Source organism: Carcharhinus amblyrhynchos, chromosome 15, assembly GCF_965287045.1.
Source record: "Carcharhinus amblyrhynchos chromosome 15, sCarAmb.v2.hapA, whole genome shotgun sequence".
NCBI lineage: Eukaryota > Metazoa > Chordata > Chondrichthyes > Carcharhiniformes > Carcharhinidae > Carcharhinus > Carcharhinus amblyrhynchos.
In genome coordinates, this window is record NC_137338.1 from 20405825 (window position 1) to 20424542 (window position 18718).

Here is an 18718-nt window from a genome sequence, read left to right on the forward strand (position 1 = left end):
ATGTGGCATCCAAATTCAAAAAGCACAAAACAGGCACAGCTGCAAACTGACTTTATTTCAATACTGTGTATAATGATAAAATTGATCAGGAATAACCTTGAGAACTGTCTATACAAACAAAGTGAACAGTGATCAACATGGGCTCATAAGACATAGGAAATGTGCGAACAGTGGGAAATTAGCTGAAGCACAGCAAACAACATAACAGATTTTGCAATGGTAAAGACAGTGAAACTGATGTTAGCCAACATTAGTCCTCTGAAACTGACAATAATTTGGACTCCATAAATGTGCTGAATAACACAGAAATCCAGGTGTTGTCTGTGATTCTGTTTCTCCACAGCTGGTGAGGTCCATGACAAATGCAGCCTCTAAGCAATCAATTAATTCATGAAAACGTCCACTTTTACACTGTTGGGCCTGCTGTAAAAGCCCTTGAAAAAGTTATAGCTTGTTGAATGAACTGTAACTGTTTTTTTTTGAAACAGGCATATTAAGCACTCTTATTGGCCCTGGAAAGCTAATTTTATATTTGTGGAATGTTAAATTCCTCCATTGTAGTAAAAATAACAAATGTGGAGTGCATTGAAAGGCTGTGGATAAGATTTTAGCTTCTTAATTCAATTATTTATTTCACTATCTGAACTTAGAATTAAAAGTGAAGGGATTGTGTGCCTTTAACTTCCTGGTTTGCTGTCTATGGGACTATTATTATGCAACTGGCTGCTTACCCCGTTTTCTGATATTACGGCTACCGATGCTTGGGGACATGACACGAAATTTAAACTGTTTGAAAATAGACCATAATACAGATTTGCTGGATGTTTACGGGCAGATTTCTTCAAGCTCTTTCGCTTAACTGCTGATCACAAAACCAAATCCATTTATTAGGAATTAGGTCAGAGTGGGGTGCACTAAGCAAAGTGCTCTAGGAAGCAATGTCATGACCATTGCTGTTTCTAGTTTACATCAATAACTGGGATTTAGAATCCCAATGCAAATTATACAAAACTCCAAAGCACAGAGGAATGGAGCAGACAACTTCAAAATTACATAAGTTGGATCAAAAAAGATTACTGGACTGAAATATGGCAGATTTAATTAAATATCAAGTAATACGGGGTACTTCATAATGCAAAAAAGAGGCAATATATCTATTCCATGAACAGTATTAACAATAAAGTTGAAAGGGACCTAGAAATTTAAGTAAATCCAGGCTCAATATGCCCAAACATTGCTAGATAACAATTAACAAAATCAACAGAATATCAAACTATATAACCAAAACAGTGCAAAACACATGAAAGGAAGCCATGGTCAAACTGGACAAAACTTTGGTCAGATTGCATCTTGAGTATTGTATTCAATTCTGGTCATCAAGATAAAGGGAGATTATTTCACAAGATATAGATGCCACTGGCTAGGTCAGCAATTATTGCCCATCCCCAAATGACCATGAGGTGGGGGCAATGGGGGTGAGTTGCCTTCTTGAACTGCTGCAATCCCATGTGTTGTAGGTACACCAAAGTGCTGTCAGAAGAGAGTTCCAAGATTTTGACCCAGTGACAGTAAAGGAACAGCTATATCGTTCCAAATCAGGATGGTCTGTGACTTGGGGATCATGCAGGTTGTAGCATTCCCATGTGTCTACTGGCCTTGTCTTTCTAGATAATAGGGGTGGCAGATCTGGAACTTGCTGTCAAAGGAGCCTTGGTGAATTACTGCAGTGCATTGCGCCTGATGTTCAAGATGCAAAGAGTCATAAGGCCAATGTCTAATATTAAAGTTTAAGGTCATGAGGAAAGATTGCACAAATGTTGCCTTTTTGCCCCTGAGAGTAGATAAACAGATAGAAAAATAAATGAAGAAAAATGCTTCAAAGTAAAATAGACAAATAGGACAAAGGAATAAATATTCAAACTTGTGGAAGGCAATTTTAGTAGTGCAAACAGGAGGCTGTTCATTCAAAATGATCAGTGAACCAAAGAGCACAAGAACAAGAAATAAGAGCAAGATTAAGTCACATGGTCACAGGTTTCCTCCCACAGTCCAAAGATGCGCAGGTTAGGTGGATTGGCCATGCTAAATTGTGCTTTAGTATCCCAAGATGCATAGATTAAGGAGATTAGTAGGGTAAATACATGGAGCTACAAGGATAGGGCAGGGGAATGAGCCTAGGTGATATACTGAGTTGGTGCAACCTGATGGGTCAAATGGTCTCCTTCTGCATTGTAGAGATTCTATGATTCTGAGAACTCTTTGCCATTTAATTGGATCATTGCTAACATTCATCTCAATCTACTTTCCTACACAATCTCCATACTCCTTACTTCCCTTAAGAGTACAAAAAACAATTTCAGCCTTATATATCCAACAATTTAGCATCCACATGTCTCTAGGATAGAGAATCTAAGGAGTCACACTCTTTTTCATCTCAATGCAAAATAACTGACCCCTTATCCTGAGATTATGACCCTTCAGCCAAGGGAGATAACTTCTCAGTATCTTAGCTGCCATCATCTCTCAGAATCTTACGTTTCACTTCGATTACTCGCTTCTTCCAAGACCTGGAGTGCTGAATAATTTTCTCAATGCCTTTCATAGGACATACCTCCCATGAATCAGTCCAGCCAATGCTCATTATACCATTCCTAGGGCAAGTATACTTCCTTCGGTCTGGAAGCCAAAACTGCACAAAGTACTCCAGGACAGGTCTCACCAAAGCTCTGCACAATTGCAGCAAGACTTCCTTATGCTTACATTTTAACCGCTTTGCAATAAAGGCCAATATACAGTTTGCCTCCCTAACTACTTGCTGCACCTGCGTAGTATTTTGTGTACACTCAAATCTTTTTGAGCAGTTACAATTAATAGCTTCTCATCAATTAGAACATTGCTTTTTTTTATTCCCTAGATAAAGTAATTGAGGCAAAATTCTCCACTTAATAAAGAATCAAGTGGACACAACAATAGAAGAAAACAGCCTGCCCAAGATATTCTCTCCAGTGTAGCTGCACTGTACAGTCCCATAAATGCGAAAATGCGACAGTGCAGAGGGACCTTGGGGTCCTTGTGCATGAGTCACAAAAACCCAGCTTGCAGGTGCAGCAGGTGATCAGGAAGGCGAATGGGATGCTGGCCTTCATAGCGAGGGGGATTGAATATAAAAGTAGGGAGGTCTTGCTGCGGCTGTATAGGGCATTGGTGAGGCCGCAGCTGGAGTATTGTGTGCAGTTTTGGGCGCCGTACTTACGCAAGGATATTTTGGCCTTGGAGGGAGTGCAGAGGAGGTTTACTAGGCTGATGCTGGAGTTGAGGGGGTTGAGCTATGAGGAGAGGCTGAATAAACTAGGCTTGTACTCATTAGAGTTTAGAAGAACGAGGGGAGATCTCATTGAGACGTATAAGATGATGAATGGGATGGATAGGATAGAGGTGGAGAGACTCTTCCCGCTCAGAAAGGATAATAGGACTAGGGGACACAGCCTCAAGATAAAGGGGGGGCGGTTTAGAACGGAGTTGAGGAGGAACTTCTTCACTCAAAGGGTGGTGAATCTCTGGAATTCTCTGCCCGTTGAAGTGGTGGAGGCTACCTCGCTAAGTATTTTTAAGACGCGGGTTGATGGGTTTTTGATAAGAGAGGGGATTAAGGGTTATGGGGAGAGGGCAGGAATGTGGAACTGAGCCACGACAGATCAGCCATGATCTTATTGAATGGCGGGGCAGGCTCGAAGGGCTAGATGGCCTACTCCTGCTCCTATTTCTTATGTTCTTATAAGCAGCCTTATGTTCAAGTGTGTGCATATATCTCGATAACTTATTTAATTCAGTATAACAACAGGACCACTAAATGACCTCAACTCAGGCATTTCTCCAAATGTTTTCTAACAAAGGGGCCAGGTATGAATTTATTTTGTTTTCTTTTTAAATTTCTTTTAGCAATCACTAACAGCCAAACCAGACAATTAACAATTTTAGTCTCCAGGTTCAGACCTAAGGCTGTGTTTTGCAATCCTTTGTTTAAAACCTAGTGCTTTCACCAGTGGCTCTTTTGCTACGTCTCCTCCCAAAATCTCCATATTTAAGTATAATGCAGGAAGCAAAGAAATGCTGTTCCTCACATCGTTTCATGGAACGATGCATCAGTTTCTTACAATTACCTCATGCCAGACCACATGAACAGAGTCCTCCATAATACAATGCGGAGTGAATAGCTGTTGCGCCACAGTACACAAGGTGATGAATTGTTGCTCTGATTAATATAATTGGGATGAAACTGAAGATCTTTGTTGCATCAGTTATTAACACATTAAGTTGGGACATATGTCATAGTTCAGGTTAGAATTCCAAAGTGTTTTATGAAACCCATAAGCTTTGCATTTTGAATTTAGTTAGGATAAGCATGAAATGGTTCACTTCAGGTATAATTCAAGTAACCCACTTGGGTGCTGCACTTTTATCAAACAATGTTTACTTCAGAACATAATTAACATCAATAGTAAGAGAAGCAGCAAGAACTTTCATCAATTACAAACAATCATAATAATGAATATATATAAGCTGTCCCAATCAACCAACCTCCATAGACAACCCTTTAAACAGGTTCAACACAGCATAGACTAAGGCTCACATGATACTGGGATCAAAGACGTTATTGAATTCTGCAGTCAAAGGCGCAAGACTCAGTTTGAAGACAAGGCAACTTCCCAAAATATCAGTGACATTCTGGTCCAGCCCTCAACAACAGCAAGTTTTTAACCCATCAGCTAAACAAAAAAATTTTCAAAACAAAACAACAAAATTTTCAAAACAACAAAATTTTCAAAACAGGGAGGGGGAAAACACTTCTTTTTAGCTTGCTGTCCCTTCTAAAACTCAAACCTGCAGCTCCAAACTGACACTGAAAATTAAATCCCTGTCACCTAATCTTCCCAGTTTTTTTTCCTCCCAACAATGACACTACCTAAGGCTATGAGCATAAATTTTAAAAAACTCTAAAGGTAACATCTCACATAGCCAAATAGTTGCAATGCAAATTCCCAATGACCACATCATTTAAAAATCAAGCAATTCTTACTAAAACACAATATATTTAAAAAGTTTGTCTATCCTATCAAATTTTAGCTGCCAGGGCTCCTCCAAAGCCCCCTTCTGCCTCCAGGGCTTGCTCTGAGCAGTTCTCATCACCTAATGTCTACCAACCACAGCACTTTTCTTGCTTGCAGCATCTTTCTCAACTGGATTGTCTTCCCGTCTCCTCTGGTACTCCCGATCAGATCTCTCCCGTTCTGGGGCTTCTTTCTGATTATGCTGTTTCATCCCATCATTCCATCCTGTTTTTAACATAGAACATAGAACACTACAGCACAAACAGGCCCTTCGGCCCACAAGTTGCACCGATCACTTCTATACCTACTAAGCCATAGAACAATCCGTAACTTCCAATGCCATTAGATCCCAGATACTCATCCAGAAGTCTTTTAAAAGACGCCAGTGACTTTGCCTCTACCACCACCGACGGCAGCCGATTCCACTCACTCACCACCCTGAGTGAAAAACCTTCCCCTAACATCTCCTCTGTACTTGCTTCCCAGCACCTTAAATCTGTGTCCTCTCGTAACGACCATTTCAGCCCTGGGAAATAGCCTCTGAGAATCCACCCTATCTATTCCTCTCAACATTTTATAAACTTCTATCAGGTTGCCTCTCAACCTTCGTCTCTCCAGGGAGGAGACCAAGCTCCCTCAACCTATCTTCACAAGGCATGCCTCCCAATCCAGGCAACATCCTTGTAAATCTCCTCTGCACCCTCTCAATAGCTTCCACATCCTTCCTGTAGTGAGGCGACCAGAACTGCGCACAGTACTCCAAGTGGGGTCTGACAAGGGTCCTATAAAGTTGCAGCATTACCTCCCGACTCCTAAACTCAATCCCTCGATTAATGAAGGCCAGTACACCATACGCCTTCTTGACCACATCCTCCACCTGCGAGGCCGATTTAAGAGTCCTCTGGACCCGGACCCCAAGATCCTTCTGCTCTTCAACCCAGCTAAGACTCCTACCCCTGATATTGTACTCCTGCATCCTGTTGGTCCTGCCAAAATGGACCACTACACATTTACCTGTGTTGAAGTCCATCTGCCACTTCTCCGCCCAGTCTTGCATCCTATCTATGTCATGCTGCAACTTCTGACATCCCTCCAGACTAACCACAACACCACCAACCTTTGTATCGTCAGCGAACTTACTAACCCATCCCTCCACTTCCTCATCTAGGTCATTTATGGAAATGACAAACAGCAAGGGTCCCAGAACAGATCCCTGGGGCACTCCACTGGTGACCAACCTCCATGCAGAAAAAGACCCATCCACAACCACTCTCTGCCTTCTGCAGGCAAGCCAGTTCTGGATCCACAAGGCCAAAGCCCCTTGGATCCCATGCCCTCTTGCCTTCTCAAGAAGTCTTGCATGGGGGACCTTATCAAACACCTTGCTGAAGTCCATGTAAACCACGTCCACCGCTCTTCCTTCGTCAATGTGTTCAGTCACATTTTCAACGAACTCAACTAGGCTCGTAAGGCATGACCTGCCCTTGACAAAGCCGTGCTGACTATTCCTGACCATTCTAAACTTCTCTAAATGCTCATAAATCTTGTCCCTCAGAATCCTCTCCATCAACTTACCAACCACTGAGGTCAGACTCACCAGTCTGTAATTTCCCGGGCTATCCCTGTTCCCCTTCTTGAAAATAGGAACCACATCCGCAATCCTCCAATCCTCCGGAACCTCTCCCGTCTCCATCGACAATGCAAAGATCATCGCCAGGGGCACTGCAATCACTTCCCTCACCTCCCACAATAACCTGGGGTACATCCCATCCAGTCCCGGCGACTTATCTATCTTGATAGAATTTAAAAGTTCCAACACATCCTCTTTCTTAATATCCAAATACTCAATCTTTTCAGTCTGCCGCAAACCTGTAGTACAACCTCCCAGATCAATACCGAGGCAAAGTACTCATTAAGCACCTCTGCTATTTCTTCTGGTTCCACACAGACTTTTCCCCCTTTACCTTTTATAGGTCCTACCCCTTCTTTTCTTATCCTTTTACTCTTCACATATTTGTGGAACACCTTGGGATTCTCCATAATTTTACCCGTGAAGGCCTTCTCATGTCCCCTTCTGGCTCTCCTAATTTCCTTTTTAAGCTCCTTTCTACAAGCCTTATACTCCTCTAGATCCTTAACATCTCTTAGCTCTCTGAACCTTTTATACACCTTTCTTTTCTTCCTGACCAGGTTCACCACAACCTTCGTGCACCACGGCTCCCGCGACCTACCAAAACCTCTTTGTCTCATCGGAATGTTGTCGTGCAGAGCTCCAGTCAAACATTCCTTGAAAATCCGCCACCTTCCTTCAGTACTTTTCCCCAAGAACACCTCCTTCCAGTTTACTCGTCCAATTGTCTGCCTGATGTCATCATATTTCCCCTTACTCCAGATAAACACCTTCCAAGCCTGCCTGATCCTATCGTGAAGGAGATAGAATTATGATCTCCATCCCTGAGATGCTGTCCCACCGAAAGATCCGTCACCTGTCCTGGTTCATTAGCCAGCACCAGGTCAAGCACAGCCTCTCCTCTTGTAGGCTTATCCATGTGCTGTGTCAGGAAACCCCCCTGAACACACAATTTTATTTTTGCGTGGGCACATTGGATTCACCCTTGGCCCAAAAAACTACAAACACACCAGAATATGAATGTGTTGCAAGCTCCTGGTTTGAACATGTGCAAAACATCAAGACCTTCAGGGGCTTGAAAGTCCCAGTCCCTGCTCCATGAGAAATTGAATCTCATAACAGTAGTTCGGTATGGACAAGTTAGGCCAAAGGGCCTGTTTTCATACTGTAAACTTCTAGAAGTCAGTTACAAAGGTGCTGCTTAAAATTTAAGTGTGTTGGGTTTTTGGGTAATATGGGAACAAATCTGTTTTTCCTGAGATCACTGCAAACAGCTCGCTTACACTTTTTGATGGTCACACTGACTTAAGTGTTACATTAATTTAAAAATCTCAAATCAGCATCATGATGTGATTGATCCACATACTGAAACACCGTGTTTTCATGTATAGGATATTTAAAAGGCACAGCTGGAAATCCAGATCTCATGTTACAGGTAGCATTCTTCAAAACTGGCCTCTGCTGGACTCAGCCCGAGCTGAATTTTCAGTCTTGCCTGTTTTCATAGGAAAAAAATCAGAACCTTAATTCAATGAACAGGGGACATGAAATCAAGACAGAAAGTTATTTCAGATGGATTAATTTATACACCTGGAAAGCCTTCCTTATCTCTAATCATCCTGTAATCTTACCAGTTAAGCACATTGAACAAAAGCAGAAAATGTTGGAACTCAGCAGATCCGGAAGCATCTTTGGGGAGAAAAACAGTTAATATTTTGAACCCGTATGAGATTGAGAGATTGCACAAAAATGTGTAGGGCACAAGACAAAGGAAGCATTAATGGCAGTATAGAAGGTATCAATAGTGGCATAAAGGTAGGGTAGCAAAATGTGTTACTCTCCTTGTAACACCATCTTACCTTTATGCCACTATCAACACCTTCTATTGTCCTCAACACAGATGCTGCCAGACCTGTTGATTTTTTTCCCAATATTTTCTGTTTTTATTTCAATTTTCTAACAATCACAGTCTTCTGCTTTTATTTAGTTATGTGCATTGTTTTAATTAAAGCAATAATCTAACTTTAAATTCCATTTGGTGTGTATTTCTAGAAACTTAATAATGCATCCCCAATTGCTTGCAGGCAGCAATACTTCAACATCAGTAACTTACTTTACAAGTTGAGAGATCTGATCTGAAAGGATCACTAGTAGATTGGAAATCCAGAGAGTCAGACTAATTATGCAGCTCAGTCATGACTCTTAGTTTTGACTGGAGATTTACTTAGTGAAGATGGAGAAAAAGGGCTGGCAATTCATGTGGCTCATATTCATTGTGAAAGATTGCTGAATGGTTGTTTCACCCTGGTGGTTAGGGTCAGTAAGAAGTCTCAAAACACCAGGTTAAAGCCCAACAGGTTTATTTGGTAGCAAAAGCCACGAGCTTTCAGAGCACTCGCTGCTCCTTTGTCAGGTGAATGAGAGTTCTGTTCACAAACAGGGCATGTATAGACACAAACTCAATTTACAAAATAATTGTTGGAATGCAAGTCTTTACAGGTAATCAAGTCTTAAAGTTACAGACAATGTGAGTGGAGAGAGCACTAAGCACATATCAGTAGCGGACACATCAAATTTCTACAAAGATGCAAGAAAGCAGACACTGATACACTGAAGGAAAGGATGTCCTGAGACATGGTACACTGGGGAGACCATGCAGACGCTACAACAACAGATGAACACCGCTCAATCACCAGGCAAGAGTGCTCTTCCTGCTGGGGAACATTTCAGAAGTCATGGGCGTTCGGCCTCTGATCTTTGGGTAAATGTTCTCCAAGGCGGCCTTCACAACACACAACGCAGAGTCACTGAGCAGAGACTGATAGCCAAGGACTGCCTCAACCAGGATCCTAGGTTCATGTCACACTATCTGTAACCCCCACAACTTGCTTGAGCTTGCAAAATCTCACTGACATTCCTGTCTGGAGACAATACATATCTCTAACTTGTGCTTAATGCTCTCTCCATTCACATTGTCTGTATCTTTAAGACTTGATTACCTGTAAAGACTCGCATTCCAACCATTATTTTGTAAATTGAGTTTGTGTCTTTATATGCCCTGTCTGTGAACAGAACTCCCACTCACCTGATGAAGCAGCAGCAAGCGTTCCGAAAGCTGGTGGCTTTTGCTACCAAATAAACTTGTTGGACTTTAACCTGGTGTTGTGAGATTTCTTACTGTGTTTACCCCAGTCCAACGCTGGCATCTCCACATCATGGTTAGGGTCAGGTCAGACAGACTAGGTCAGGCAGGGTCAAGGGCTGCTCCAACCACCTGCAGAGCAGGAACTGACAAGTGCACAAAGAGGATAACTACTTGGCACACGATTGCACCAATCCAACAAACTAATAAGTTCTCTTCATTCACGTAATAGCATTTAAAAACCTTTTGTGGCCCACTTTAAAAAATGCCTAGTTTTTGGTCACAGGCAGCCAGATTTGAGGCATTGCTAATATATGTCACAGGGAAACCAGATTTGTCCATAGAAAAAATAAAATCCACATGGAGACTGCAGGGGTCAGTGCTCTGGATCTAACATTCGGCTATACTGTTTGAGTGATTGTAGGTGCTTTTAGAATCTCTACGTACATGGAACCAACTAACAGTCTACATGTCTAGATTTCGTAGGCTAACTTTTTTTCTACAACCTATTGCACTTTGTCTGTCACCACATATACTAGACGAATCACAACAATGCTATCACATTCAACATAAGTGCTAGGAACTGTATTCAGAAGTTAAATAAGACATTATGGTTGCAATTCTATAAAATATCCAATTTTAAAGTAGTAATATTGAAGTGTGATGCAATTTATATATTTCAGAAGTTTTTATGGTCAACATCTTCTACAAGGTAGTTGAGCCTTCTCTTAGCTCAGGATTGGAGGGAACCTTTTAGATTAAACGTTAAATCAAGGCCCTGTTTATCCTCTCAGGTGGATGTCAAAGTTCCCACGAGACTATTCAAAGAAAGCCAGAAGGGCGTTCCCAGTGGCCTGACCAATATTTACCTTCACCAATACCCAAAACAGGTTTTCTGACCATACATGACTGTAAAACACACTTAAAAATCAAAAAGGGATAATATAAATGCACAATCTTTCTCTTTCTTTTAAACCTGATTTTTGGTGGCCATACACTCCATGAAATTGAGTCCCAGCTTAAAAAAATGACCTTGTCTCAATCAAAAGAATTCTGCATCTAAAATTTTCTCTCAGTTTGGTTATATGAGAAGTTCAACTCACTGTTTGGAATTCTTCAGTTAAAAGAATTTTGCTCTTTGGCTATACAACACACAAAATTTCAATGGCACTTTGTTTCAGAGATGTATTTTCTTTTGCACGCAATTTGGTCAAAACCTAAACTGCCTGAATACATTACCACTCCCTATAACCAACTTAGAACGACTTATTTTCTGTATTAGTTTTCTTCCAGGCAAGATGGTCAAATGATCATACGATCGATCATTCACTGGAATCCAGGATCTTTATCATAATTCCCTCAGAGAGATTTGGTTCTTTAAGGGATCAATGATGTGGTTAGGTGGACTCACCATGATAAACTACCCCTTAGTGCTCCAAAATGTGTAGGTTAGATGGAATAGCCATGTAAATGTGTGAGGTTACGAGAATAGGGTGGGATCGTGGCCTGTGTAAGATACTCAGTCACAGATCGGTGCAGACTTAATGGGTGAAGTTGCCTCTGCCTGCACTGTAGGGATTCTGATTGATCACCCCAAGATAAAGTATAACTCCTCCATCCCCAAAACACATGGGCCATCACTTCAATTTAACAAGATACTCAGAGAAACTCCCTGCCCAAAGGATCATGGAAAATTGAATCTGGCATTATAGCAGCTAACTGCTATGCTACAGCCCTACTTCTACGTCACTAAATTCCCGTCCCCTCAGGCACCAAAATTCAGGCAAATTTATATGTAAAGCACCAAACAATTACAAGCATCCTTAGTAAAAACATCTTAACCAGGTTCACTGTTCAATCATGTAGCACCAAATTGCTCCAGAATTGTCTTCCCAAAACAAACAGAGCAGTAAAGGTCCAGGAACAATTCTTGTCTGCGCTAAAATACCTGAACTCAGTCAAACAGCAGTTGTGACACTAAGTTTAGCAGGATTTCTATTTCCCATCAAAATCTAGTGATTCCTGGAGCAAAAATTACCAATGTAGATGCAGGGTGAAAAGAAAAGATCAGGCACAGATGCAGTATCAAAGAACCTGTCAATGTGATAAATTTCTTAGCACCTCCTTGAATAGTCACCTGGGTAAGGTACTGAAAGGTTGCCAACACCAAAAAAAAAACCACATTTCAACCAGAGACGCTAAATCAGGAATGTATGGGGAGAAACTATACCAGGAAAAAAGTCTCAGGTTGCTTCATGAATAATAAATGTGTCAAATACTTTGTGCAAGCAACAGGAGTGTGCTAGTCCCACCATTTCCCCAGACAAGTTACAAATCTGTATTCCTAGGCCTTCCAGAGAAATGCTGAGATTACTCAACAGATAATCCTTCTCTCTTTTCTGCCCCACAACTTTGACCTCTGTTACAATTTTACAGTATAGGACAGGAAAAAAAATTCAGCCAAAATTTGAGCAAGTTGAGAAACATTTAAATGAATGAATGACCATAAGCTGATTATTATCAAAAATTCAATGTTGGCCATCTTCTAGTCTCTCCTCTTACAGTGCAAATTAACCATTCTGCTCAGTTCCTTGACACCCACAGTAGCCTTGCACTCCATGGTTTGGTGGAAATGTGGAATTGAGATCACAATCAGATCAGCAGGCTCAAAGGGCCTGCTCCTGCTCCTAATCCTAATTTTCATGGCTAATGGAAAGAAGTGATCATTCAGTCCTGAAATGCTTTGTATATTGTCGGGACATGAAAAGCACTCTATAAAATGGAAGTTTGCTCTTTATGAAGTAGTTACTTTTCCAAACTATCAAAAAATAACATCCACTGAAAATACTGACAACCAAATGAAACCTTAAAAAAGGAAGACTGAGGTGTTCACCCGAGTGTAAAACAAGATTGAGTCAAACATGGTAGTTTAGAGAGGTTTGTATTTTCTGTCCTGAGGTACATTCAACACAACAGAAGAGGAGGAATTCAAATTATCCTTCTAGTTTCAACTTCAACTTTAATTTTCAGATTGCACATTAACATCTTAGTGGCTGATGTCAGAATGACAGTGTAGGTTTGAAGTTTGACTGGAGTGCAAGCAGACTGTTCAATGATGTAGGAGGGTTAAGTAAGACTGGAGTGTAACTCATTTCTATTTGTGATCATTTGCTGACTTGCCTTGCTGAATTCTGCATTCCCTACAATATTGAAAAGACTCATATTGTCTCATTAGCAATTAAATCCAAAAAGGTTTTATTTTTAATTCCTTCACAGGACCTGACGACCTCTGGCAAGGCCAACATTCATTGCCCTTCCCAAACTGAAATGGCTTGCTAGGCCATTTCAGGGCAATTAAAAATAAACCACATAGCTGTGAATCTGGAGTCATGTGTATGCCAGACCTAGCTAGGATGACAGGTTTCCAATCCTAAAGGATATCAATGAATCGTTTATAATGATATTCAACAATAGCTTATATTTAATGGCATACAATGATAGACTATAGCTTTATGTACATCTGCAGCAAAGCTTCAAATCGTAGATGTAAAATCACAATTCAACAAATAGCTCAGTCAAGGCAATATAGTCAGCCATCGTCTGGTGAAGCATTAGGCTCTGTGACTGTTACTGTATGTAACCAAGTTTCTTTTCCAATACTGTTGACTCATATCATGACGTAGGCCTAGATGATGCTCATGGAGAAAAGCTTAATATATTCATGTTCCATTCCTTTGTCTACAATTGTAACAAATCAAGTTATAATAAATGAGTTGACAACAGTTAAATAGTTGGGATATGTTCTAGTATCACCACTAGCTAATTCTAGACTTCAAGAGTATAGTGCTACACAAAGATCCAAGAGTCATGTAGGCCAGGTTATATTCCATCAAAAAACTACAAATGAAAAATATGCACCAAAATGCTGAAAATGGACTAATGTCAAAATTCTTAAGTTTCTCCAGCTGTCAAATAAAATAAATATCTTGTGTACAGTATGTCCACATTTACAATTACCATCATACTACTGTGCTTATCTGACTCACATGCAGGTTGAGAATTTGGCTGAAGGCAGAATGTTGATTAGAATGGAAGAAGTTGGAATATTTGTAATTCGACATAAGGCCAGTTAATAAACATTGTTTAAGCCATATCAAAGAATAGGGCTCAAATCGACTCAAAGAAGCTGAAGATGCATGCAGCAAGAATATACGTTTAAGTCACCAGTGGAGTGCCCCAGGGATCCGTTCTAGGACCCTTGCTGTTTGTCATTTTCATAAATGACCTAGATGAGGAAGTGGAGGGATGGGTTAGTAAGTTTGCTGATGACACGAAGTTCGGTGGTGTTGTGGATGGTCTGGAAGGGTGTCAGAAGTTGCAGCAGGGCTGGGTGGAGAAGTGGCAGATGGACTTCAACGCGGATAAATGTGTAGTCGTCCATTTTGGCAGGACCAATGGGATGAACGAGTACACTATCAAGGGCAGGAGTCTTAGTAGTGTTGAAGAGCAGAAGGATCTTGGGGTCCGGGTCCACAGGACTCTTAAATCGGCCTCGCAGGTGGAGGATGTGGTCAAGAAGGCGTATAGTGTACTGGCCTTCGTTAATCGAGGGATTGAGTTTAGGAATCGGGAGGTAATGCTGCAACTTTATAAGACCCTTGTCAGGCCCCACTTGGAGTACTGTGCGCAGTTCTGGTCGCCTCACTATAGGAAGGACGTAGAAGCTATTGAAAGGGTACAGAGGAGATTTACAAGGATGTTGCCTGGACTGGGAGGCATGCCTTATGAAGTTAGGTTGAGGGAGCTGGGACTCTTCTCCCTGGAGAGACGAAGGTTGAGAGGCGACCTGACAGAAGTTTATAAAATGTTGAGAGGAATAGATAGGGTGGATTCTCAGAGGCTATTTCCCAGGGTTGAAATGGTCGCTACGAGAGGACACAGATTTAAGGTGCGAGGAGGCAAGTACAGAAGTGATGTTAGGGGTAAGTTTTTCACTCAGAGGGTGGTGAGTGAATGGAATCGGCTGCCGTCAGTGGTGGTGGAGGTGAACTCGCTGGGGTCTTTTAAAAGACTTCTGGATGAGTATATGGGATTTAATGGGATTGGGGGTTACAGATAGGTCTATAGATTGGTAGGTGTTGATGTGATCGGCGCAACTCGTGGGCCGAAGGGCCTGTTTGTGCTGTAGTGTTCTATGTTCTATATAGGTTTAAGTGAGACAAAACCAAACTGCAAACGGCACCCTGAAATGTTCTTTCAATTCATTTAACCAACTTCACCAAATATCTAGAATTGACAACATATCATATTTAATTGCACCCAACACTTTGGAAAAAAGTACAAACCAAGAAAATGAAATGTAATTTTACGGCAAGCTGCAAGCAATATAGTCTTTAATTGTTGGACAAGAATTAAAACATTAGTTTTGATCCAGTTCCATAAAACATTACTCCTTAGAAACGTTCTCCAGAACTCTCCTCCCTTTCTCCCAACAGACACTGCCCCAAAGCACCTAATCCTGTCCACATATCTCCTCCGTCCTCCCACACCATCCCCCTCCCCAAACCAACACCTGTCTGTCCTAAAACATTCCCCAATCCCTTCAACACCTCTGCCCATTCTCTCCACTCACTGCCCTCTCTCACCCCACTCCCCTCAAACCCTCATCCTCTCAAACCTTGCCCAATGCCACAAATCCTGTCTACTCTTGCCCACCTCCTCCAAACCTGCACCTCACGACCACCTCCTGCCCACTTCCTCCAGCCCCTCCCCTCCCCCTAACCCCCTCCAGCCCTCCTCCCCCCCTGCCCTGCCTCCAGCCCTCCCCTACCCCCCTCCAGCCCCCTCCCCCCCTGCCCTGCCTCCAGCCCTCCCCCCCCCCGCCCTGCCTCCAGCCCTCCCCTTCCCACCTCCAGCCCTCCCCTTCCCTGCCCCTCCCCCCCCAGCCCTGCCCCCTCACTCCCCCAGCCCTGCCCCCTCACTCCCCCAGCCCCGCTCCCTCCCTCGCCCCTCCCCCCTCCCTCCCCAGCCCCTCCCCTTCCCTCCCTCCCTCTCTCCCCCTCCCCTCCCTTCTCCCTCCCCCCCTTCCCCTCCCTTCTCCCTCCCCCCTTCCCCCTCCTCCCTCCCCCCCCCCTTCTCCCTCCCCCCCTTCCCCCTCCTCTCCCCCTCCCCCCTCCCCCTCCCTTCTCCCTCCCCCCCTTCCCCCTCCTCTCCCCCTCCCCCCTCCTCCCTCCCCCCCTTCCCCCTCCTCCCCTCCCCCCTCCTCCCCTCCCTTCCCCCTCCCCCCTCCTCCCCTCCCTTCTCCCTCCCCCCCTTCCCCCTCCCCCCTCCTCCCCTCCCTTCCCCCTCCCCCCTCCTCCCCTCCCTTCTCCCTCCCCCCCTTCCCCCTCCCCCCTTTCCCCCTCCTCCCCCCTCTCCCTTCTCCCCCCTTCCCCCTCCCCCTTCTCCCCCCTTCCCCCTCCTCCCCCCCCTCTCCCTTCTCCCCCCTTCCCCCTCCTCCCCCCCCTCTCCCTTCTCCCCCCTTCCCCCTCCTCCCCCCCTCTCCCTTCTCCCCCCTTCCCCCTCCTCCCCCCCCTCCCTTCTCCCCCCTTCCCCCTCCTCCCTTCTCCCCCCTTCCCCCTCCTCCCTTCTCCCCCCTTCCCCCTCCTCCCTTCTCCCCCCTTCCCCCTCCTCCCTTCTCCCCCCTTCCCCCTCCTCCCTTCTCCCCCCTTCCCCCTCCTCCCCCCTTCCCCCTCCCTTCTCCCCCCCTTCCCTCTCCCCCCCCCTCCCTTCTCCCTCCCCCCGCCTCCCCCTCCTCCCCCCCTCCCTTCCCCCTCCTCCCCCCTCTCCCCCTCCCTTCCCCCTCCTCCCCCCTCTCTTCCCCCTCCTCCCCCCTTCTCCCTCCCCCCTTCCCCCTCCTCCCCCCTCCCCCTCCTCCCCCCCTTTCCCCTCCTCCCCCCCTTTCCCCTCCTCCCCCCCTTTCCCCTCCTCCCCCCCACTCCTCCTTCTCCACCCCCCCTTCCCTCCCCCCCTCTCCACCCCCCCACTCCTCCTCCTCCACCCACCTCCCCCTTCTCTTCCCCCTCCCCCCCTCCTCTCCTCCCCCCCCTCTCCCCTCTTCCTTCCCCCCCACCCTCCTCCGCCCCCCCTTCCTTCCCACCCCCTCCCCCCACCCCTCCGTCCCTCCCCCTCCTCTCCTCCCTCTTCCTTCCCCCCACCCCCCTCCGCCCCCCCTTCCTTCCCACCCCCTCCCTCCACCCCCCCTTCCTTCCCACCCCCTCCCTCCACCCCCCCTTCCTTCCCACCCCCTCCCTCCACCCCCCCTTCCTTCCCACCCCCTCCCTCCACCCCCCCTTCCTTCCCACCCCCTCCCTCCACCCCTCACCCCTCCCCCCTCCGTCCCTCCCCCCCCACCCCACCCCCCCTCCCCCACCCCACCCCCCCTCCCCCACCCCACCCCCCTCCTCTCCCCTCTCCCCCACCCCTCCCCACCTCCCCTCCCCCACTCCTCTCCCCTCTCCCCCACCCCTCCCCCCCCTCCTCTCCCCCCCCACCCCTCCCACCTCCCCTCCTCTCCTCCCCCACCCCCCCCCCCACCCCCCCCACCCCCCCCCCCTCCCCCCCCACCCCACCCCCCCCTCCCCCCCACCCCACCCCCCCCTCCCCTCCCCCCCCACCCCCCCCTCACCCCCCCCTCCCCTCCCCCACCTCTCCCCCCCCACCCCTCCCCACCCCCCCTCTCCCCCCCTCCCCCACCCCTCCCCCCCCACCCCTCCCCACCCCCCCTCTCCCCCCCTCCCCCACCCCTCCCCCCCACCCCTCCCCACCCCCCCTCCCCCACCCCCCCTCTCCCCCACCCCTCCCCACCCCCCTCCCCCACCCCCCCTCTCCCCCACCCCCCCTCCACTCCCCCCTCTCCCCCACCCCCCCTCCACCCCCCCCTCTCCCCCACCCCCCCCTCTCCCCCACCCCTCCCCACCCCCCCTCCCACCCCTCCCCCTCCTCTCCCCCCCGCCCCCCTCCTCTCCCCCCCTCTCCTCCACCCCCCCACCCCTCTCCTCTCCCCCCCGCCCCCCTCCTCTCCCCCCCTCTCCTCCACCCCCCCACCCCTCTCCTCTCCCCCCCACCCCTCTCCAGTCCCTTCCCACCAGTCCTACCCACTCCCTCCCCAAATTGAGTTAAGACGCCTGCGCACTAGCGTAGATTTATTTCCTGCCAGTCAATACGCAACATCTGCGCCCCCCCCCCCCGCCTCTTCTCCCGGGAAAGAAATGATCCCCCCCCTCCGTCAAAATCCAAATACAACTCCGGTGTGATTCATCAGCGCTGCTCGGGGAGAGGAAAACGACTGGCCCTGCAGCCGGGAGGGGGGGGGGCTCACGGAGTGAGTGTGAGCTGAGTGAGAGGCGCCGGCCTCGGGACGGAATAGGCCCGGAGCCCGCCCCTCTTTCCCGGCGCTTTAACCGGATCCGGCCCGGCCCATACTTCACTCTGCGGCTTCAATGCTGGAGGAGCTTTGTAGAAAAATAAACACACACGGTGTTTAAAGCACAGACCTGCGGCAGGAGGTTTACAGCGAGCCCGGCGCCGGTCCTGCTGTCTGCTTCCCTCAAACGGGAAATCCCGCCCCTCCGGCTGGACGTGGCACAGCGCAGTGCGCATGCGCACACACTGGGGCACTTGTCCCTGAACTCAGCTTGGTTCGTTCTGTCTGAGCTCCTTCACTGGTCTCACCACAGCAGCAATAGTATTATTAGCCCTGTTATTCCAACATACTTCCCATTCTATAGAAAGTCACTCTGTGTCTGAGCTCCTTCACTGATCTTACCACAGCAGCAATGGTATTATTAGCCCTGTTCT

At 46.5% G+C, this 18718-nt stretch overlaps 1 protein-coding gene across 1 annotated transcript in view; it reads right to left on the reverse strand.

Moving 5' to 3' along the window:
* Positions 1 to 18502, reverse strand: part of tfg (trafficking from ER to golgi regulator) — a 149490-nt gene extending 130988 nt beyond the window's left edge. Inside the window, exon 1 of the mRNA XM_080203545.1 lies at positions 18415 to 18502. The gene's annotated coding sequence lies outside the window, so the exon portion shown is untranslated. The remainder of the gene's footprint in view (positions 1 to 18414) is intronic.
* Between the last annotated feature and the right edge of the window lie 216 nt (positions 18503 to 18718).